This window comes from Coffea arabica, chromosome 4e (genome assembly GCF_036785885.1).
Source record: "Coffea arabica cultivar ET-39 chromosome 4e, Coffea Arabica ET-39 HiFi, whole genome shotgun sequence".
Taxonomy (NCBI): Eukaryota; Viridiplantae; Streptophyta; class Magnoliopsida; order Gentianales; family Rubiaceae; genus Coffea; species Coffea arabica.
In genome coordinates this window covers 31,204,397-31,229,241 of record NC_092317.1, presented here as the reverse complement: position 1 = coordinate 31,229,241, position 24,845 = coordinate 31,204,397, and the positions used below count along the sequence as shown (strand labels likewise).

The window sequence follows — 24,845 nt, the reverse complement described above, 5'->3', positions numbered from 1 at the left end:
AATGGGATGAATACCCGAGCCTGCCTTTAATTGGTCAATTGGTCAGTGTTGTGCAAGACTTTTGTAGAATTTCAGAAGGAGAGACAAACGATTTCTTCTAAAAACTGCCCCAGTGTAATGCGATTGAACTATCGGACCTGTAAGAAAAGAAATAAGGATAGATAACACCGCCACCATTCGATCAACCCCTTCTTCAAGAGATGTGTAAACATGAGTATTTTGGACTTCTTTGTTGACGTAGCGAGCACTCCAACCTTGCCCTGTGAACAATATCAAACTTCTATAATTTCTCGTACTTAACCCAACATATCATTGAGTATCCATTTATCTTCGATAACTTATAGGGATTGCCATTGATAAAAACAAGAGGAACTAATAGGACCATAAAACACATGAAAAAAATATTCTAATTGCATGTAATGATGAAAATTCTAATAATATAAACACAACTATCCCCTTTATTGAATGAAGAATCATTTCAAATAAATAAACTTATATACTCAAATTCAAAAAGCTTGTGTTTGATAAATCGATCATTTGAGTTCTCGAACTAAAGTGCCACTTTTGACCCTTTGGATATCAATCTTCGGAAGTTCAATGCTTGACGAATAGAACCACAATGTGAGGAGAAATTCCAACGAACTAGGTCACCAGCTCTTCGGATCCAAACCCACTTTTCCTTATGAAACCCTACCTCAGCGCCCTTTCGGGTTTTCACTAAGGTTGCCCCCGCCCATTGTTGTTTTTTCTCTCTTTCTTTTTCCTTTTTCTCTTTTCTTCTTCTTTCTTTTTCCTCTTTTTTTTTTCTTTTTTTTCTTTTTTTTTTTTCTTTTTCTCAAGGTGCCCTTGCGGGTTTACACCTAACAAACAAATCTTGTCTACCGCCCGCACTAATTCAGAAATGCGTTTTGAAAAACAATGGCATCAGTGTAACAATCCTTCCCTTGCAAGATAGGTGAAGGTGTTTTCTTGACATCATATGCCATTTGATTAGAAATTATCCTAAGAAGGCAATGTAGAGAACAGAAGTCAGGACTTTTGGTTTCTGTAATAGGGTCTGGTGGGGTGCTTAGAAAAGGTTGAGGCTTGAAGGCGAATTTACGAATGTTTAGATTTTCTGAGATCGCATTTTCAAATTAACTCTACTAATAATTGCCCCAGTTTATTCTCAATTGAGATTTTCCTTTAATTTTCTTCATTTTGTTCCTCTGTCACTTATACCCCTTTTTTCTTTTTTTTTTTCAACTCGAAATTTGCCCCAGTGTGGGGTTTGCGATTCTTAGGGGTTGCCAAGCGAAATAATTTGCTCTGAAGGCTCAAAAGGGATAACTAGGGGTAGAATGTTTGATTGAAAAGGAAGAAGGCCTGACTTTTCATTCCATTCTTTACATCAACCTTAAAAGGAAAATTCCATTTATCATATGAAAAATTTCTTACACATATCCGAATTGATTGGTTGAGGGAACACTTGCCCATCCATTTCTGCGAGAATGAGTGCTCCTCCGGGTAAAACTTTCTGGACAATAAAAGGGCCTTGCCAATTTGGTGCAAATTTCCCCTTAGCTTCCTCTTGTACTGGCAAAATGTGTTTCAACACCTTATCTCCTTCTGTGAATATCCGTGGTCGGACCTTCTTATTGTAAGCACGGGCTACCCTTTTTTGATAGCATTGACCATGACAAATGGCATTTAATCTTTTTTCATCAATTAAAGATAACTGCTCGTGACGTTGTCTAATCCAATCAGCCTCATCTAGCTTGGCCTCCATTAAAATGCGTAATGAAGGGATTTCGACCTCGGCTGGCAGCACTGCTTCCATCCCATACATGAGGTTGTAGGGAGTTGCCCCAGTAGACGTCCGTATAGCAGTTCTATATGCCATTAATGCATAAGGGAGCTTCTCGTGCCAATCACGATGTCTTTCAATCATCTTACGGATTACCTTCTTCAAGTTCTTATTCGCGGCCTCAACAGCTCCATTCATCTGTGGTCTATAAATAGAGGAATTCCTATGCCTGATTTTGAACTATTCACACAATCCATCTACCATATCATTGTTGAGATTTTTGGCATTGTCAGTGATTAATGTCTCTGGTATTCCAAAACGACAAATGATGTGCTTTCTTAGAAAGTCCGTCACCACCTTTTTAGTCACATGCTTATAAGATTCAGCTTCGACCCACTTGGTGAAGTATTCAATTGCCACCAGAATGAACCGATGCCCATTTGAAGCGGGAGGGTCAATTGCTCCGATTACATCCATACCCCACATCGAACATGGCCAGGGAGCAGTCATACTATGCAATTCTGTGGGGGGAGTGCGCATAACATCTCCATGCAATTGACACTTTACGCATTTCCTGACAAAAACTACACAATCATGCTCCATAGTAAACCAAAAATATCCGGTCCTCATGATCTTCTTTGCTAATAAATGGCCATTCATATGTGATCCGCACACTCCACTATGTACTTCTTTCATTAGGTATTCTGCTTCATCTTCATCAACACACCTTAGAAGGCCCAAATCTGACGTCCTCTTGTATACAACCTCTCCGTTTAGGAAAAATCTGGAAGACAATCTGCGCAAGAAGCCCTTAGCAGTTGTATCGGTCCCAGGGGGATAGGATCCTGTTTTGAGAAATTCCTTGATATCGTTGTACCAGGGGCGGCCATCGGAAGACCTTTCCACAACTAGGCAATGAGCAGGCTTTTCTTGTAGATGAATCTGGATAGGGTCAATTACCAACTCATCCGGATGTTGAATCATTGAAGATAAAGTGGCCAATGCATCGGCAAAGACATTTCTGACACGGGGAATATGCCGAAACTCCAAACTCCTAAATTTATTTGCTAACTCCAGTAAGCTGCAATGATAGGGCAAGATCTTTGAATCCCGAGTGATCCACTCCTTGAGAGTCTGATGTACAAGCAAATCTGAATCGCTGAACACTAGTAAATCCTTAATCTCCATTTCTAACGCCATTTTTAACCCAAAAATGCAAGCTTCATATTCAGCCATATTGTTGGTACAGAAAAATCGGAGTTTGGCCGAACCAGGGTAATGCTTTCCTTCAGGCGATACTAGAACAGCTCCAATACCAGCCCCGAAGGAATTTGATGCACCGTCAAAGAACAACCTCCACTCCGGGCATTGATCATTCATATCTTCTGCTATACCCACGAACAGGGCCTCCTCATCCGGAAAATAAGTGTGAAGCGGTTGATAATCATCTTTCAACGGATTTTCAACCAAATGATTGGCCACAGCCAGGCCCTTGATAGCCTTCTGCGTGGTAAAAATAATATCAAACTCCGAAAGAATCATCTGCCATTTTGCCATACGTCCTGTCGGCATAGGCTTTCCCAACAGATATTTCAAAGGGTCGAAGCGGGAAATGAGGTAAGTAGTATGACTGAGCAAGTAATGCCTCAACTTTTGTGCGGCCCAAGCTAAAGCGCAGCAACTCCTTTCCAGAAAAGAATAGTTGGCTTCATACGCAGTGAACTTCTTACTGAGGTAATAGATGGCTTGCTCCCTCTTCCCCGATTCGTCGTGTTGTCCCAATACACACCCCATAGCTTCGTCCAACACCGATAGATACATGATCAAAGGTCGTCCAGGTTTAGGTGGTACTAAAACTGGAGGGTGCAATAAATAGTCCTTGATCTTATCAAACGCCTGCTGGCATTCTCCACTCCAACGCAATGGCACATTTTTCTTCAATAATTTGAACAAAGACTCACACGTATGGGTCAACTGAGCGATGAACCTCCCGATAAAATTAATCTTCCCTAAAAAACTCTTTACGTCCTTTTGCGTTCTTGGTACTGGCATTTCACGAATGGCTTTAATCTTTGTCGGATCTATCTCAATACCCTTCTTACTGACAATGAATCCCAATAACTTTCCGGCAGGGGCCCCAAATGCACATTTTGCAGGGTTTAGCTTCAAATCATATCTTCTCAATCTTCCGAATAACTTTTCCAAATCAATCAGATGATCCTCCGCTCTCATGGATTTGATGATGATGTCGTCCACGTAAACCTCCATCTCCTTATGAATCATATCATGGAACAGGGTGGTCATGGTCCTTTGGTAAGTGGCTCCGGCATTTTTCAATCCAAATGGCATTACCCGGTAGCAAAATGTCCCCCATGGCGTGATAAAAGCAGTTTTCTCCCTATCTTCCTCTACCATTAAGATCTGGTGATACCCAGCGAAACAGTCAGCAAATGATTCAATCTCATGCCCTGCGGTATTGTCCAAAAGAATATGAATGTTCGGCAACGGAAAATCATCTTTCGGGCTGGCTTTATTAAGATCCCTGTAATCGACACAGACTCGCACTTCTCCACTTTTCTTTGGAACAGGTACAGGGTTTGAAAGCCAAATGGGATAATGAGACACCATAATGATTCTAGCATTGAGCTGCTTCTCGATTTGCTCCTTAATTTTGAGGCTCATGTCTGGCTTAAACTTGCGAGGTTTTTGTTTCACTGGTGGAAAATTCGGATCGGTTGGCAATCGATGGACCACTATATCTGTTGAAATTCCAGGCATATCATTATAGGACCAGGCAAACACATCTTGAAACATGGTCAAAAACTCAATCATTTCTTTTCTCTGTTTCTTATTCAAGTGAATGCTAATTTTTATCTCCTTAACCTCAATCTCAGTGCCAATATTAACAACTTCTGTTTCTTCTAAGTTCGGTTTGGATTTCTCCTCATACTGTTCAAAATCCTTTAATAAAAACTCAGATTCTTCCTCGTTATCACTCTCGTCTTGAATTTCGGATTCCAAAATTTCAAAGTCGTGAGGGATATCGAGATCACAATCATCAAATTCCAGAATAGTGATATCCAAAGGGTCAATGTGTTTTATTTTTGGCCATCGAAATTCCCTGCAGGAGGGAAGGAGATCACTGGTCCAGTTCTTCATTGCTTCAATAGGCACCTCTGGAAATCCTGGGTCCTCCAACGGCTCCCCTTCAGAAATAACCCCCACAAATAGCTCAGATAATCCAACCTCCACTTCCTCGATCGGGTCTACTTCAGATCTAATCACCTCTGATGGGTAAGGAAAAGTACAATATAATGGTGGGATATTCATGATAAGCTGCCTCCCTTCCTTCTCCGCCCTTTTGCGATCCGACATTTCTTTCTTATCTCTGGCGGTAGGTTGAAACCCTAATCCAAAGGTATGCTTCTTTCCTTGAAGTTCTATTGGCTCCAAAACCCCTTGTATGTTGCGCCCAAGACCCTTGCCTATTTCATAACCTCCTCGAATTAGCTCCTTGGCCATCATAACACTGGCTTCAGGTAAATTCACTTCCACTGCCGCCTTGTCCTTGGATGCCTTACCCACCGAAACAATGTCAGCTACATGGTGAGGGGAAACCAGAGTTTTTCTATCGCCATCATCTTCCGATGTAGGATTGATGATCATAGTGCAATCTTCCTCAGCAAATATCGTAATCAACTGGCCATTCACCACAAATCTCAACATTTGATGGAGTGAAGAAGGTATAGCGCCTGAAGTATGAATCCAAGGCCGTCCGAGAAGAACATTATAAACACTTGAGAAGTCCATGACTTGGCACATAACTTGAAACTGGGCAAGTCCGATTTTCAGCACCAAATCCACTTCCCCCATTGATTCCCTTTTCGCGCCATCAAATCCTCTCACCACAATGGCAGATGGCCGAAGTTTAGCTTCCTGAAATCCCAACTTAACCAAAGTGTTCCAAGGACAAATATTAAGAGCAGACCCATTGTCTATCAAGACCCTTGGCAATAACTTCCCATTACAACGGACTGAGATATATAATGCTTTATTGTGCCCAATCCCATCCGAAGTCAAATCTTCATCAGAAAAAGAAATTTGATTTGAAGCCAAAACATGTTCTACTACATGAGTGAATTTATCCACAGAAATATTCTTAGGCACTTGAGCCTCAGTTAGGACCTTGAGTAAAGCTTCTCGATGAAGTTCCGAGGTTAGAAGCAAATTCAATATAGAAATTTGAGCGGGCAACTTATCCAATTGCTCGACCACCTTATACTCACTTTTCTTCAGCATCTTAAGGAAATTGAAGGCCTCTTCATCAGTCACAATTGGTCTTGTCGGAACAGCATTTTCTTTCGCTTTTGAGGGCTCATCAACTGCGGGTTCCCCTATGATTCTTCCAGATCTAGTAATGGCGTCCACTTCCTTTCTGGGCACCTTTTGTCCTCCAATTAATAGCGTGGGCTCGCTATAATTCCACGGGACCTCTTGTAGATTAATAATAGGAGGTTGCTCAGGCAATTCAAGTACCACAAGCTCCGAAGGCTCACATTCGAAAGGCACCATTTCCAGAATAAACGGACCCGTATTTTTCTTGATTTCAGGAGCTTCTTCCTCCAATATGAACGGTTCTTCAATGACCCTTACTGTCCCAGCTTCATCTATAATAAATTGTGTAGGTTCCTCAATCCCTTCATTACTAGTAATAACTCCTACGGTGTCCTTGTGTGTAGGAAGAGGATTTTTGCTAACATTTGGACCTTGTTCGTCCCTCCTCCTCAGGACTATGTCTCCGGATTCGATCATGTCTTGAATTTTATGTATAAGCGCCCAACAATTAGCAGTTGAATGTCCAGGAGCTCCTGAATGGTAGGCACAAAATGATTGGGGATCATAACCAATAGGAAATCCTTTGGAATAGGTTTTAGGAGGTATAGTGCCAATTTTCCCAGCAGCTTTCAATTGCTCATACAATTGGTCAACGGGCCGACCTAGATTGGTGAAGGTTCGGTATGGGGTTGGATTTTGGGTATCACTGGCTTGTTGATAGTGGTAATTTGGGTTGTAGAGTGGAATAGGTCTTGGGTTGAAAGGAGGGCGCGGTCTAATTTGGAAGTTTGGTGGGGAAATGTGAAATGGCGTTGGCGGTGTGTTTGGGTAATTTGGTCGAGGACGGGGGTGGTTGATTGTGGTATTGTAAACAGGTCGGGGACGCGGTTGGTATAAGTAATGGGGTGAGTAGGCGGAATTTTGTTGGTATCTAGGCCGGGAAGAAGAACCTTGGTTCCAAACAAAGGAAGCTTCCTCGTCTTTCTTCTTAAACTGAGACTTTTTACTGCTGCTGTTTTGGTTTCGCATAGCTTCCAACTGCGACTTCAAAGCTGAAACATTAACAATCTTGCCTGCTCTCATAAACTCATCATACTCTTCCAACTTATTGACAATCTCTGCAAAGGAACAACCAGTCATACGGAAAATCTCTTCAAAGTAGGGCGGTCATGCGCTTTGATGAACGTGCGAACAATTTCATTTTCGGTCATGGGAGGCTCCACCTTGGCAGCCAACTTCCTCCATCTTTTCGCATACGTCTTATGGTCCTCCGATGGTTTCCTCTTAGTTCCCTCCAACGTGGTCCTCGTCGGAGCGAGCTCGCAATTATATTCATACTGCCTCACAAAAGCAGTCGATAAATCCATCCAAGATCTCATATCCTCAGGCTTCAAATTGGCGTACCAATCTAAGGCGTCGCCTTCCAGACTCTCGGGAAATAAGCGCACAGGCAGATTCTCATCGTCTATTGGTCTTCCCAGCTTGTTTGCAAACATCCGAAGGTGGGTCTTGGGATTGGCAGTTCCGTCATACTTGGTAAACTTAGGTGCTTTGAAACCCACCGGCAATTGCATATCCAGAAACAGGCACAACTCGTTGTAGTCTAGACCTCCTTGCTTGCTCAAACCTTGGCTTTTCCTTATAAATTCCTCAAACTTATCCAATCTCTTTAGTAAATTCTGGTCCACGGGCACAGATGACCCCCCAACTTCAGCTTTCCCTTGAACGGCGGTATCTAGGGTGAATGGTTCAGCGGTGGAGTAATAATGTGGTCCTTGTGGTTCGAAAGGCATGCTCATAGTAATGGGCGGATAATTCTGGGAAATTTGGGCATGAGAAGCGTTAGTTTGGATGTTAGGTGCATAAGTAGGTGGTGGGCCATGAGTGGGATAGGTAAAGGCTTCTTCAGGTGGATTCATAACTTGTGAAGTAACAGAGGTTTGAGTATAAGGTAAGAGTATGGGTTCAGATTGGCCAGGGGGTAAGGGTTCATGTTGTTGCTCACCGCTAGCACCACCAGTGACCAATTGGTCGATCACGCGCCGTTGGGCCATCATTTCAACGCTTAGCTCATTAAATCGGTTTAGAACTTCGCTCAGCTGAGCTCCCAGATTCGCCAAGTCAGTTGCCGATGTTGTTGCGGGCCTATTAGATGATTCTGGATGGGTACTCGTGTTTACACTATCTCTTGAAGCTCGGCTACGCGATCGGGTGATAATGGGGCTTTTTCGGGTAGCTATATTTGCAATTACTACCTGAGAATACGAAATGGCTTGCTTTTAGATTTTAGCCCTGGCTTGGCTTTCCCAGCAAAATAAAATAAAGAAAAAGAAAAAGACAAGAGTTAGTAAATATCCGGAAAAATTCGGATGCATGTCCTATTGGGGGGCCCTTTTTGCGCCAAGGGTAGGCCTAGTATGATGCAACACCTTCAAAATGGGACCCGTAACACAAACCTGTTTTTGACAACAATCCTAAATGAGTGCAAAAGAAAAATCACTTTCATTGATAAACTTGCCAATATTTACATCATGTCATGAAGACGATTCCGTACAAGATTGCCAAAACTTCTGAGCCTATCTAATACAGAGTCCCTGGTTTCTCTAGCATATGGAATTCTAACATGTTCAGCTTGGTCATACAATTCTCCGCATTTCCTTTTCAACTCTTGATGCTTTTCTCGTTCATTTTCATACAATTGCTTGTTTTGCTCCGCTATCCCTTTGTATGTTTCGACAGACTTACTTAACTGCAGAATTTCCTTATCCTTTGCTTCGATAATGGCTTTCAACTTTTTCACCTCCTCGGCTGGCTCATCTTGTTTTCCTTGTGCAGCGGATCTTCTTACCCAGTCTTCGTACTGTGGAGTTGTCAAACCCTTTTGCCTGAGTTCCGGGACGTATTTGAAATACTCGTCATCAGATAGCATCACCCATGCCTCAATAATCTGGTCTTTCATAGGGAGCTCGCTTGGGCACATTCCTCTATTGAAAATGATGGTAAGTTTACCCACATCAACCATAGGCGGCACTCCTTGGGTACGTCCTAACTGTCTGAGGAACCTCTTCGGGGTGTATGCGGTAATTCCTTAGGTACCCAGTAGGAGAACAGAATCTGACACTTTAGTGCGGAGTATTGGCCTAAAGCAAATCGTCCAGTCTAACACCCACCTAATGTCTTGATCCGGCAGCATCTCTAAGTATTCGATACATTCAACTGCATTGTTCGACAGACCCTCTCCATTGACTCGCTTATGATGCGTGATTACCCAGTTGTACCCAACTACTGGCAAACTTTCCGAAACGGATGCTCGTCTCTGAAAATGTTCTAGGGCCCAGATATGCAAAACTATATTAGCCCCGTAAAAGAACTTTTTCCCTTTCTGGCAGTTGGTACAAGCTAGAAAAATGTCCGCAAGGATAGTCGGGAAGCATTGTTTACCTCGGATTCCTGAAAAGAGGTCTTGTATAACCTTTGCTACCTTGAAAGCTATTTTCTGATCTCTTCTTGGGAAGAAATAAGCTCCAGCCATAACTATTCCATACACCACTGGCCTTTTGCGTTCCCAAACATCCTTGGATGTGAATGAAAAATCCTCCCTATATCTCTCGAACCCGTTTCGTAGCGCAAAATGCTCAAACAAAATGTTCACGGCGACGCCCTGATCTGACCCTCGCAATACCGACTCTTTCAATCCTATGATCTTGCAAAATTCTATCTTGTCTGAAATGGACGGGAAAATCAAGGCGGTTCCATGCAAAGGTAAATTGAAGAGGCCAGCTATTTCCTCAAGTGTCACTGTCATGTGCTTATTGCCTACCCTAAAGGCCAAACATTCTGGATCCCTTAGATGTACTAATGCCTCTACTAGATAGCCATTGGACTTGATCTCCTTAAGGTCTCCAATCGGTCCTAAATGTTGAGCTATTTGATGTAATTCACTGGGTAGCATAAGGGCAGGCCATCTTTGAATCTCGACCGATGGTATCAACAACTGGTAGATTCGACGGGGGCAATCCATCTAAAAATGGAAAAGACGGGTTTGTCAATTACCTTACCTACGAGTCCCAATATCCGGTTGGCAAGAATTTAAACGTGCAATCCCTTGAAGGGTTATGTACCCACGGGAAAAATCAAGGTGAGTTTAATCCTAACAGCGGGATTCCCTAAGTGGCATTCCCTCTATGGCTCATGCATGATGCCAATTTATCAAAGCGAATAAATATGCAGTATACAAAATGTAACCTAAAGGGACCCCTTTTGTCGCCGGGGTGAGCCTAGAATGAAATGTATTTATGGTGCTAATGGGAAGTATTGAATTTAAACGTGTCACATCAAATAGGGTAGGCTCCAAGAGAGTACCATGCCAGGACTCTTATTTCCTTAGGCTTATGAGTGCAATGAAGACAAAAAACCAATAAAAGTTAGTTCAATCAGATAAATACACATAACACATTGTAGCAAATCAATACAAAGAGATAAAGCAATAAAAGGAACAGAGGGGTTGAACCCCTCCCCTCGTGAATAGTGCCCCTAACAGGGTAAGGCAGACTCTATCCTAGGTAAAACTATCATGGATGCATGAGGCTGGGGCTCACTAATGCATCTAGACTTGATAGGTTTTAGGTCCCCGAGCCTTCAAACTTGGAAACCAAGGGTCATCAATCCCAAGGTTCTTTGTCAGTGGCTCGAGCGATTCCCCAGACATTGCTACGCACACATCGTGTCACGGCTACATGTCATGAGTGAATCTATCGAAAATCCTCAACCTTCAATTAAAAGCTAAAGGCTATGAACCCAAAGTTTAAAATGGAAGATTGAGTGACCCCACGGATCAAGCTACGCACACATCGTGTCGTGATCACAAGTCCAAGTGAGTCGCCTAAAATCCTAATAGGGAGGAGTGGCGTGACAAGCCACTAAAAGAAAAATAAATGAGGGGTGAAAAATTAAAGCGTATGCACGTATGCTAGTGCTCGTTTGGAGGGGAGGGATCAAGAACCAACGCGAGGCTCTAGGAAAATATCCCCCCACCCAAATGCAATGGAAGGTGCGAGATCACATCACATAAATAAACCATCCATCCACCACATCAATCGTACGCAAATGGGTAAGGGAGTGAGTTGATACGCACGAAATGTAAAAAATCCTAAAAAGGAAAAATGCAATCCTAAACATCCAAATGTAATATATAAGAAGGTTAAAAGAAGAAAATAATCGACTAAATCAAATGCTCGGACTTTCTAAGTCTCCAGTGGAGTCGCCAACTATCGCGCCCCATTTTTTATAAGAAAAATAAATGGTTTTAAAAAAGTGAATTTTTGATTTGAAAAATGAATTTTTGATTTAAACAGAAAAATGGGCCTAAATGGGACTTGTAATGCGACGATTTGACCCAAAATAATAATTTAAAAAGGGTTTTTTAAAAACAAAATCGGAGTCGCCACTTGGTATAGAGTTAAGGCGTTGACACCTAAAAATGAATTTTTCAAAGGAAAGAGTAGAAAAACCCCATTTAAGCGACTCCTAGTCTACGTAAATCAAAGAAAAAGGTTCGGGAGTCACATTTGAAGAAAGGGAAGGCAAGGATAAAAATCCGAGGCACCCTTTCGACCTAGCCAAGGCTAGTTGCGTGATTTAGTCAAAGATTTTCTTGTTTTAACCTAAAGATTTATCACATTTGGACGCACTATATGAATGCAAACCCTAGACCTAGGGGGGCATCGGGGGTCAAAATTTCTCTTCAAAGTTTGAATGATGCCAATCACATTAATTGTGATGCCCAATAATGACCCTTTGGAGAAGTCACGAATAATTCAAAAAATATGAGACTCTAAGAAAAGAAATAAAATAAAATAATTATACAAATATACATGTCTTAAAGGAATGCATCATGTCGGGTATGGGAGACTAATGTTCGTGACTCAATTTTCCCTTTAATAGAGGGAATACGAGCGTGCTAAGGCTAGAAAGCCAAACTCGTCCATATCCTATATTCAAGGGGTTATTCCCTAATCTAATCAAGCAAATGAACTAATCTACCCCCCTAATTTCCTAAATGAGATGCAAATCTAAATGTTATATACATAGGGGTAAGGGATATTTTATTAGGGGAAATATTATGTGAAAATGATAAAGATCCTAAAAATGGAAGAATATGCATGAAGTGTAATGTAATCATACAAACATGATCTAGCGAGGGAGGTCCCTAAGGGTCTAGTATTGGACTAGCCCATGTCTATGAATCCTCACTAGCATTGGACTAGTGGGAAATCGGAACAAAGAGCCACAACTAGCGTTGGACTAGTGTGGTGACGGGAAAGGAATCACAACTAGCGTTGGACTAGTGCGATAACGTCATTAATTGATTATAACCTCATTAAAGCATAATAAAGCGAGTAAACACATAATGTCACATAAACACATAACACATAATCATGATATCTAGATGCAAAACCCTAAGAAAGCGATAACACATAGCACGTAAGCATGCAAGTCACACAAGCGAAAAGAAAGCGAATAAAACCCTAGCTATTACATTTGAGGGGGGGCCCTACTACAATCTAATGGGGGAAAAAAATAAGATTAAATAAAATAATCCTAACTATTACAACTTGGCATTTAAATGCCTTTCAAATAATCAAAATGAACTAAAATAAATATACGAAATTAAGACGACTAAAGCGAATAAATAAATAAAATGAAAACATTCAAAAGGCTTGCAATTAAACACATAAATCACATAAGTACACATAGGGTCAAATAAAGTAAAAATGAGGAATAGAGTGTACCTCCCTTGAGTTGGTGTCCTAATGAAATGAATTTACTTATTTACCCTCCAAAATAAAGAAAAGGGTCAAGGCATCACTTTAATTAAGAACTAATTACATGAAACAAAAAAATTAAATACAAAAGTGAAAATTAAACACAAAGTAAAAATTAAATATGGAACAAACCATTCATGTGTAAGCAAACACGGTCCCAAATAAAGAGTTTCAAGAGTCTAAAATGGAATACTAAATTTAATGGTTTAAGGTGGAATCCATCACAATCAAATGCTAAAATCACAAAAGAAGAATGGAAAGTTATTTATTACGATTAAATGACAAATTTAGCTAAGAAAATTTAAATCAAATGGAAACCAAGACTATAAATTCTTCCAAATTATTAAGCTTTCATTATTTTATCCTAAAAAAAATCCATTGAAATCTGTCCACAATTCACATGAAAATATATCAAGGCAAACTATCATGTAAAAAGGGATCCAATTGATTAATCTTTTCAATCTTATGGGCAATAGAAGCATTAAACACAAATCAAGGGGTCAAAGTGCGATTTTCGAAGCATCTTTCCATGCAAACTTCATGCAACCACCGAAAACACTCTCTGCAACAAACCATTACTAATGAAAGCTTTCTGCAATCAAACAAACTTTCGGCAGGCAATTTCGCACAGCACTTTTGGACTAATCCCAACCAAACATGGCTAACATTTCTTAGAAATGCAATTCATGGAAGCATTTCATGCAAGCAACAACGGCGAAACCAGCTTCTGCAACCGAGAGTGCAGCTTGTTGTAGACTCATTTTCAAACTCAGATTTCGAACCAAACACACAGCTTTGCTCGAAAATTTTTCAACCGAAAATCATAATTTGAAACTAAGCAACAAGACACATAACTTCAACATCCAAACAAGCAAGAAACATAGAAGATACTGACGCAAAATTCTGGAAGAACATTCATGTAAATGGTTTGGCAACCCGAAATTTATTTTCCAACAAGTATGTGATCCTGATTCAAGTGGTTTGGACTCCAAACATGCAAACTCAACACCAATCAATCACTGCCCCTTTCCACACCAAATTAACCATCAAATTAGGATGGCCAAGGCTTGGTGAGTGGTCATGGAGAAGAAAACAACAAAACAGATGCATCAGCCTCTGCTCTGCTGCGCATTTTGCCGCTTCATACTAGCATGGATGAAATGCCGAGAACAAATGTGCAAAAACTTCATTATTCATCAATCAAACTCACACATCTGCAAACACAAATCCTAACATAGCTTAAACATGGATGCCTGCCCCTAACTATCCCAAACGAGATGATCCAGGCCCAAGAAAATAAGAATAACAACAATGCAGCAAAGAAACTTAGCAGAAACGTACGTTCATGCCGTTTTTCACTCAACCCAGATGTCTCATGCCATCTCAAGCTAGAATCAGTAAACTCATCAACTGAGATACATTAGAAGCCGTAACCCATTCTAGTGAACATCCTTAGCCGTTGAAAAATCACACAAAGGACAATAACATGGCAGTCGCAAAGGCAAGGAAAATGAAATGAGCTTCTGATGGAACCAACAGTGATATCATCAGGAGCCAGAAACAACAAAAGTTCCCTACCACATAATCAAAGAAAACAGACCAAACCCATACACTAAGCCATTACAAGATGCAAAAGACCGCACAACAGAAGTGAAAGAACCAACAAAAAGACGGCAACAAACAAGGAAATCAGCACATCTGAACCAGCGCAAGCAAGACTGCATTTTTCTAACGAAAATATGAACTGAACCCTTCTAAAATGTAGAAACATCACCATGAAAGTTAGCCTTCCTAAACCTATTGCCCAAATGCCAGATTAAGCACCCACAACAGAAAGTGAATTCTGAGTTGAGAGGGAGTGACTTGCAGATTCAAATTCATTCACAAATCTTGAGTTCGTTATTAACCAGGAGAAAAACAGTAAAACTCTACCCAATAGGTCATAAAAAAAAATCAGATGCAGTGATATGGAGCCGGAATCTGAATCAATCAAGGATCGAAAACGGAAGGAAGGAAGACAAATCATGAGCACAGAATCAAGGATCGAAACTTTTGGTTGCGGAGGAGGAGTATGTGCAGGCAGAGGAGGATAAGAGAACGAAGTTACCTTGAGGGATGATCGAGCTCTGCAGTGGACCAACGAGACCTGCCGCAACCTGGATGAAGGAAACCGTAAGTGAAGGTATGGAGATCCGGCAACCCCGCGTTCCTTTGCTCCTTTTCCAGTTTTCTTTTCTCCGCTGCAAGGCTTTCTTGCTCTCACTGTTTTCCTCTCACCCTCACAAACTCTCCTCCCTTCTGATTTTTCTCCCTCGTTCTTATCTTACCCTTACTTCTTTCTAAAACTCTCGGCTTTTCCTTTCTATCCAACTCCGCCCTCTTTTCTCTCGCTTCGTCAGCCGTCCTCCGTTTCACTCTTTTCCCTCGTTTGTCTCTAGCCGTCCCTTTTGCTCTCTTTTCAACCTCAAACCCTAGCCGTTACTCCTCCTATTTCCAAAACCCAGCCGCTGTACCTTTTTTCCTTCTTTTTTACCCCCCAGCTTCATGGCTTTATATAGGCATCAGCCATCCATCAAACCTAGCATCTACGGTGCCCTTTTTTCTGCATTTTTCTGTGATTCTCCGGGAGCCTTTAGATGGCTTTTGTTTTCTCAAAATTTTTGAGTTGTCGGATGAAGGGCCAGATGGCCTTGTGCTATGCCAATCTGATAGAGCAAAATATCGGGCAAAAATGACTGGAAAACCCACTGGAAAAAAGAGCTGCATTTTTGTTTCTTGCATTCTGTTGGCACGCTGCTGGTTCCGCGTTTTTTCAAAGCATATCATTAATTCCTTTACTGGATTTTTCCTTTCTCTCCAATGAGTTAATAATAGTGAAAATAATGATTTTAACGGGAACAAGATAAAAATAAAATTTAAACAAAGTCAACTACAAAGGAATCAGAATGCCGGAATTTTGTGTTTGATTGATGATGAGTATTTTCAATGAATTAATAAAGGAAAATGATTTTTCTTGATCACAAATCGAAACAACGCAAAGGCAGCGAAAGCCAAAAATGCTAAAAATAATTTTTTCCCTTTTTCCTTTTTTTTTTCTTTTTTTTTTGCAATTTCTTTTTATTTTCACTAATTCCAACAAAATTTCATAAATTGAATCTAAAGAATTAAAGTATATTTTTGTGAGTAATTTTTCCTCTTTTCTGATGAATTTTGCGCTAAAGTGTCTTAGAAAAATGAAAATAAAAAGAGACAAAAATAAATAATGATAACTAACATGAAAAAAAAATAGCAAATAAAAAATAAACTAAAAATTTGGTGTCTACAGTTTGCCCCTCTTTGTCTGAGTTTCGAAGAAACTCGAGACAAAGACGTAGACACCAAATACTTACCTACAGTTATTCCACTGTGAGTTGGAACCTGTAAACTCAAAAGGTCAGTGGGATGAATACCCGAGCCTGCCATCGCTTGGGTCAGTGGGATGAATTCCCGAGCCTGCCTTCAATTGGTCAATTGGTCAGCGGGATCCATACCCGAGCCTGCCATCGCTTGGGTCAGTGGGATGAATACCCGAGCCTGTTTTCATCTGTCATTTGGTCAGTGGGATGACTACCCGAGCCTGCCTTCAATTGGTCAATTGGTCAGTGGGATCCGTACCCGAGCCTACCTTCCTTTTGGTCAATGGGATGAATACCCGAGCCTGCCTTTAATTGGTCAATTGGTCAGTGTTGTGCAAGACTTTTGTAGAATTTCAGAAGGAGAGACAAACGATTTCTTCTAAAAACTGCCCCAGTGTAATGCGATTGAACTATCGGACCTGTAAGAAAAGAAATAAGGATAGATAACACCGCCACCATTCGATCAACCCCTTCTTCAAGAGATGTGTAAACATGAGTATTTTGGACTTCTTTGTTGACGTAGCGAGCACTCCAACCTTGCCCTGTGAACAATATCAAACTTCTATAATTTCTCGTACTTAACCCAACATATCATTGAGTATCCATTTATCTTCGATAACTTATAGGGATTGCCATTGATAAAAACAAGAGGAACTAATAGGACCATAAAACACATGAAAAAAATATTCTAATTGCATGTAATGATGAAAATTCTAATAATATAAACACAACTATCCCCTTTATTGAATGAAGAATCATTTCAAATAAATAAACTTATATACTCAAATTCAAAAAGCTTGTGTTTGATAAATCGATCATTTGAGTTCTCGAACTAAAGTGCCACTTTTGACCCTTTGGATATCAATCTTCGGAAGTTCAATGCTTGACGAATAGAACCACAATGTGAGGAGAAATTCCAACGAACTAGGTCACCAGCTCTTCGGATCCAAACCCACTTTTCCTTATGAAACCCTACCTCAGCGCCCTTTCGGGTTTTCACTAAGGTTGCCCCCGCCCATTGTTGTTTTTTCTCTCTTTCTTTTTCCTTTTTCTCTTTTCTTCTTCTTTCTTTTTCCTCTTTTTTTTTTCTTTTTTTTCTTTTTTTTTTTTCTTTTTCTCAAGGTGCCCTTGCGGGTTTACACCTAACAAACAAATCTTGTCTACCGCCCGCACTAATTCAGAAATGCGTTTTGAAAAACAATGGCATCAGTGTAACAATCCTTCCCTTGCAAGATAGGTGAAGGTGTTTTCTTGACATCATATGCCATTTGATTAGAAATTATCCTAAGAAGGCAATGTAGAGAACAGAAGTCAGGACTTTTGGTTTCTGTAATAGGGTCTGGTGGGGTGCTTAGAAAAGGTTGAGGCTTGAAGGCGAATTTACGAATGTTTAGATTTTCTGAGATCGCATTTTCAAATTAACTCTACTAATAATTGCCCCAGTTTATTCTCAATTGAGATTTTCCTTTAATTTTCTTCATTTTGTTCCTCTGTCACTTATACCCCTTTTTTCTTTTTTTTTTTCAACTCGAAATTTGCCCCAGTGTGGGGTTTGCGATTCTTAGGGGTTGCCAAGCGAAATAATTTGCTCTGAAGGCTCAAAAGGGATAACTAGGGGTAGAATGTTTGATTGAAAAGGAAGAAGGCCTGACTTTTCATTCCATTCTTTACATCAACCTTAAAAGGAAAATTCCATTTATCATATGAAAAATTTCTTACACATATCCGAATTGATTGGTTGAGGGAACACTTGCCCATCCATTTCTGCGAGAATGAGTGCTCCTCCGGGTAAAACTTTCTGGACAATAAAAGGGCCTTGCCAATTTGGTGCAAATTTCCCCTTAGCTTCCTCTTGTACTGGCAAAATGTGTTTCAACACCTTATCTCCTTCTGTGAATATCCGTGGTCGGACCTTCTTATTGTAAGCACGGGCTACCCTTTTTTGATAGCATTGACCATGACAAATGGCATTTAATCTTTTTTCATCAATTAAAGATAACTGCTCGTGACGTTGTCTAATCCAATCAGCCTCATCTAGCTTGGCCTCCATTAAAATGCGTAATGAAGGGATTTCGACCTCGGCTGGCAGCACTGCTTCCATCCCATACATGAGGTTGTAGGGAGTTGCCCCAGTAGACGTCCGTATAGCAGTTCTATATGCCATTAATGCATAAGGGAGCTTCTCGTGCCAATCACGATGTCTTTCAATCATCTTACGGATTACCTTCTTCAAGTTCTTATTCGCGGCCTCAACAGCTCCATTCATCTGTGGTCTATAAATAGAGGAATTCCTATGCCTGATTTTGAACTATTCACACAATCCATCTACCATATCATTGTTGAGATTTTTGGCATTGTCAGTGATTAATGTCTCTGGTATTCCAAAACGACAAATGATGTGCTTTCTTAGAAAGTCCGTCACCACCTTTTTAGTCACATGCTTATAAGATTCAGCTTCGACCCACTTGGTGAAGTATTCAATTGCCACCAGAATGAACCGATGCCCATTTGAAGCGGGAGGGTCAATTGCTCCGATTACATCCATACCCCACATCGAACATGGCCAGGGAGCAGTCATACTATGCAATTCTGTGGGGGGAGTGCGCATAACATCTCCATGCAATTGACACTTTACGCATTTCCTGACAAAAACTACACAATCATGCTCCATAGTAAACCAAAAATATCCGGTCCTCATGATCTTCTTTGCTAATAAATGGCCATTCATATGTGATCCGCACACTCCACTATGTACTTCTTTCATTAGGTATTCTGCTTCATCTTCATCAACACACCTTAGAAGGCCCAAATCTGACGTCCTCTTGTATACAACCTCTCCGTTTAGGAAAAATCTGGAAGACAATCTGCGCAAGAAGCCCTTAGCAGTTGTATCGGTCCCAGGGGGATAGGATCCTGTTTTGAGAAATTCCTTGATATCGTTGTACCAGGGGCGGCCATCGGAAGACCTTTCCACAACTAGGCAATGAGCAGGCTTTTCTTGTAGATGAATCTGGATAGGGTCAATTACCAACTCATCCGGATGTTGAATCATTGAAGATAAAGTGGCCAATGCATCGGCAAAGACATTTCTGACACGGGGAATATGCCGAAACTCCAAACTCCTAAATTTATTTGCTAACTCCAGTAAGCTGCAATGATAGGGCAAGATCTTTGAATCCCGAGTGATCCACTCCTTGAGAGTCTGATGTACAAGCAAATCTGAATCGCTGAACACTAGTAAATCCTTAATCTCCATTTCTAACGCCATTTTTAACCCAAAAATGCAAGCTTCATATTCAGCCATATTGTTGGTACAGAAAAATCGGAGTTTGGCCGAACCAGGGTAATGCTTTCCTTCAGGCGATACTAGAACAGCTCCAATACCAGCCCCGAAGGAATTTGATGCACCGTCAAAGAACAACCTCCACTCCGGGCATTGATCATTCATATCTTCTGCTATACCCACGAACAGGGCCTCCTCATCCGGAAAATAAGTGTGAAGCGGTTGATAATCATCTTTCAACGGATTTTCAACCAAATGATTGGCCACAGCCAGGCCCTTGATAGCCTTCTGCGTGGTAAAAATAATATCAAACTCCGAAAGAATCATCTGCCATTTTGCCATACGTCCTGTCGGCATAGGCTTTCCCAACAGATATTTCAAAGGGTCGAAGCGGGAAATGAGGTAAGTAGTATGACTGAGCAAGTAATGCCTCAACTTTTGTGCGGCCCAAGCTAAAGCGCAGCAACTCCTTTCCAGAAAAGAATAGTTGGCTTCATACGCAGTGAACTTCTTACTGAGGTAATAGATGGCTTGCTCCCTCTTCCCCGATTCGTCGTGTTGTCCCAATACACACCCCATAGCTTCGTCCAACACCGATAGATACATGATCAAAGGTCGTCCAGGTTTAGGTGGTACTAAAACTGGAGGGTGCAATAAATAGTCCTTGATCTTATCAAACGCCTGCTGGCATTCTCCACTCCAACGCAATGGCACATTTTTCTTCAATAATTTGAACAAAGACTCACACGTATGGGTCAACTGAGCGATGAACCTCCCGATAAAATTAATCTTCCCTAAAAAACTCTTTACGTCCTTTTGCGTTCTTGGTACTGGCATTTCACGAATGGCTTTAATCTTTGTCGGATCTATCTCAATACCCTTCTTACTGACAATGAATCCCAATAACTTTCCGGCAGGGGCCCCAAATGCACATTTTGCAGGGTTTAGCTTCAAATCATATCTTCTCAATCTTCCGAATAACTTTTCCAAATCAATCAGATGATCCTCCGCTCTCATGGATTTGATGATGATGTCGTCCACGTAAACCTCCATCTCCTTATGAATCATATCATGGAACAGGGTGGTCATGGTCCTTTGGTAAGTGGCTCCGGCATTTTTCAATCCAAATGGCATTACCCGGTAGCAAAATGTCCCCCATGGCGTGATAAAAGCAGTTTTCTCCCTATCTTCCTCTACCATTAAGATCTGGTGATACCCAGCGAAACAGTCAGCAAATGATTCAATCTCATGCCCTGCGGTATTGTCCAAAAGAATATGAATGTTCGGCAACGGAAAATCATCTTTCGGGCTGGCTTTATTAAGATCCCTGTAATCGACACAGACTCGCACTTCTCCACTTTTCTTTGGAACAGGTACAGGGTTTGAAAGCCAAATGGGATAATGAGACACCATAATGATTCTAGCATTGAGCTGCTTCTCGATTTGCTCCTTAATTTTGAGGCTCATGTCTGGCTTAAACTTGCGAGGTTTTTGTTTCACTGGTGGAAAATTCGGATCGGTTGGCAATCGATGGACCACTATATCTGTTGAAATTCCAGGCATATCATTATAGGACCAGGCAAACACATCTTGAAACATGGTCAAAAACTCAATCATTTCTTTTCTCTGTTTCTTATTCAAGTGAATGCTAATTTTTATCTCCTTAACCTCAATCTCAGTGCCAATATTAACAACTTCTGTTTCTTCTAAGTTCGGTTTGGATTTCTCCTCATACTGTTCAAAATCCTTTAATAAAAACTCAGATTCTTCCTCGTTATCACTCTCGTCTTGAATTTCGGATTCCAAAATTTCAAAGTCGTGAGGGATATCGAGATCACAATCATCAAATTCCAGAATAGTGATATCCAAAGGGTCAATGTGTTTTATTTTTGGCCATCGAAATTCCCTGCAGGAGGGAAGGAGATCACTGGTCCAGTTCTTCATTGCTTCAATAGGCACCTCTGGAAATCCTGGGTCCTCCAACGGCTCCCCTTCAGAAATAACCCCCACAAATAGCTCAGATAATCCAACCTCCACTTCCTCGATCGGGTCTACTTCAGATCTAATCACCTCTGATGGGTAAGGAAAAGTACAATATAATGGTGGGATATTCATGATAAGCTGCCTCCCTTCCTTCTCCGCCCTTTTGCGATCCGACATTTCTTTCTTATCTCTGGCGGTAGGTTGAAACCCTAATCCAAAGGTATGCTTCTTTCCTTGAAGTTCTATTGGCTCCAAAACCCCTTGTATGTTGCGCCCAAGACCCTTGCCTATTTCATAACCTCCTCGAATTAGCTCCTTGGCCATCATAACACTGGCTTCAGGTAAATTCACTTCCACTGCCGCCTTGTCCTTGGATGCCTTACCCACCGAAACAATGTCAGCTACATGGTGAGGGGAAACCAGAGTTTTTCTATCGCCATCATCTTCCGATGTAGGATTGATGATCATAGTGCAATCTTCCTCAGCAAATATCGTAATCAACTGGCCATTCACCACAAATCTCAACATTTGATGGAGTGAAGAAGGTATAGCGCCTGAAGTATGAATCCAAGGCCGTCCGAGAAGAACATTATAAACACTTGAGAAGTCCATGACTTGGCACATAACTTGAAACTGGGCAAGTCCGATTTTCAGCACCAAATCCACTTCCCCCATTGATTCCCTTTTCGCGCCATCAAATCCTCTCACCACAATGGCAGATGGCCGAAGTTTAGCTTCCTGAAATCCCAACTTAACCAAAGTGTTCCAAGGACAAATATTAAGAGCAGACCCATTGTCTATCAAGACCCTTGGCAATAACTTCCCATTACAACGGACTGAGATATATAATGCTTTATTGTGCCCAATCCCATCCGAAGTCAAATCTTCATCAGAAAAAGAAATTTGATTTGAAGCCAAAACATGTTCTACTACATGAGTGAATTTATCCACAGAAATATTCTTAGGCACTTGAGCCTCAGTTAGGACCTTGAGTAAAGCTTCTCGATGAAGTTCCGAGGTTAGAAGCAAATTCAATATAGAAATTTGAGCGGGCAACTTATCCAATTGCTCGACCACCTTATACTCACTTTTCTTCAGCATCTTAAGGAAATTGAAGGCCTCTTCATCAGTCACAATTGGTCTTGTCGGAACAGCATTTTCTTTCGCTTTTGAGGGCTCATCAACTGCGGGTTCCCCTATGATTCTTCCAGATCTAGTAATGGCGTCCACTTCCTTTCTGGGCACCTTTTGTCCTCCAATTAATAGCGTGGGCTCGCTATAATTCCACGGGACCTCTTGTAGATTAATAATAGGAGGTTGCTCAGGCAATTCAAGTACCACAAGCTCCGAAGGCTCACATTCGAAAGGCACCATTTCCAGAATAAACGGACCCGTATTTTTCTTGATTTCAGGAGCTTCTTCCTCCAATATGAACGGTTCTTCAATGACCCTTACTGTCCCAGCTTCATCTATAATAAATTGTGTAGGTTCCTCAATCCCTTCATTACTAGTAATAACTCCTACGGTGTCCTTGTGTGTAGGAAGAGGATTTTTGCTAACATTTGGACCTTGTTCGTCCCTCCTCCTCAGGACTATGTCTCCGGATTCGATCATGTCTTGAATTTTATGTATAAGCGCCCAACAATTAGCAGTTGAATGTCCAGGAGCTCCTGAATGGTAGGCACAAAATGATTGGGGATCATAACCAATAGGAAATCCTTTGGAATAGGTTTTAGGAGGTATAGTGCCAATTTTCCCAGCAGCTTTCAATTGCTCATACAATTGGTCAACGGGCCGACCTAGATTGGTGAAGGTTCGGTATGGGGTTGGATTTTGGGTATCACTGGCTTGTTGATAGTGGTAATTTGGGTTGTAGAGTGGAATAGGTCTTGGGTTGAAAGGAGGGCGCGGTCTAATTTGGAAGTTTGGTGGGGAAATGTGAAATGGCGTTGGCGGTGTGTTTGGGTAATTTGGTCGAGGACGGGGGTGGTTGATTGTGGTATTGTAAACAGGTCGGGGACGCGGTTGGTATAAGTAATGGGGTGAGTAGGCGGAATTTTGTTGGTATCTAGGCCGGGAAGAAGAACCTTGGTTCCAAACAAAGGAAGCTTCCTCGTCTTTCTTCTTAAACTGAGACTTTTTACTGCTGCTGTTTTGGTTTCGCATAGCTTCCAACTGCGACTTCAAAGCTGAAACATTAACAATCTTGCCTGCTCTCATAAACTCATCATACTCTTCCAACTTATTGACAATCTCTGCAAAGGAACAACCAGTCATACGGAAAATCTCTTCAAAGTAGGGCGGTCATGCGCTTTGATGAACGTGCGAACAATTTCATTTTCGGTCATGGGAGGCTCCACCTTGGCAGCCAACTTCCTCCATCTTTTCGCATACGTCTTATGGTCCTCCGATGGTTTCCTCTTAGTTCCCTCCAACGTGGTCCTCGTCGGAGCGAGCTCGCAATTATATTCATACTGCCTCACAAAAGCAGTCGATAAATCCATCCAAGATCTCATATCCTCAGGCTTCAAATTGGCGTACCAATCTAAGGCGTCGCCTTCCAGACTCTCGGGAAATAAGCGCACAGGCAGATTCTCATCGTCTATTGGTCTTCCCAGCTTGTTTGCAAACATCCGAAGGTGGGTCTTGGGATTGGCAGTTCCGTCATACTTGGTAAACTTAGGTGCTTTGAAACCCACCGGCAATTGCATATCCAGAAACAGGCACAACTCGTTGTAGTCTAGACCTCCTTGCTTGCTCAAACCTTGGCTTTTCCTTATAAATTCCTCAAACTTATCCAATCTCTTTAGTAAATTCTGGTCCACGGGCACAGATGACCCCCCAACTTCAGCTTTCCCTTGAACGGCGGTATCTAGGGTGAATGGTTCAGCGGTGGAGTAATAATGTGGTCCTTGTGGTTCGAAAGGCATGCTCATAGTAATGGGCGGATAATTCTGGGAAATTTGGGCATGAGAAGCGTTAGTTTGGATGTTAGGTGCATAAGTAGGTGGTGGGCCATGAGTGGGATAGGTAAAGGCTTCTTCAGGTGGATTCATAACTTGTGAAGTAACAGAGGTTTGAGTATAAGGTAAGAGTATGGGTTCAGATTGGCCAGGGGGTAAGGGTTCATGTTGTTGCTCACCGCTAGCACCACCAGTGACCAATTGGTCGATCACGCGCCGTTGGGCCATCATTTCAACGCTTAGCTCATTAAATCGGTTTAGAACTTCGCTCAGCTG

General features: G+C 41.5%; 2 pseudogenes; both read right to left on the bottom strand.

Annotated features, from left to right (window-relative positions):
* Positions 1 to 1,417: 1,417 nt before the first annotated feature.
* Positions 1,418 to 7,261, bottom strand: LOC140005575 (uncharacterized; annotated as a pseudogene).
* A 10,778-nt stretch (positions 7,262 to 18,039) lies between these two features.
* On the bottom strand, positions 18,040 to 23,883 carry LOC140005574 (uncharacterized; annotated as a pseudogene).
* Between the last annotated feature and the right edge of the window lie 962 nt (positions 23,884 to 24,845).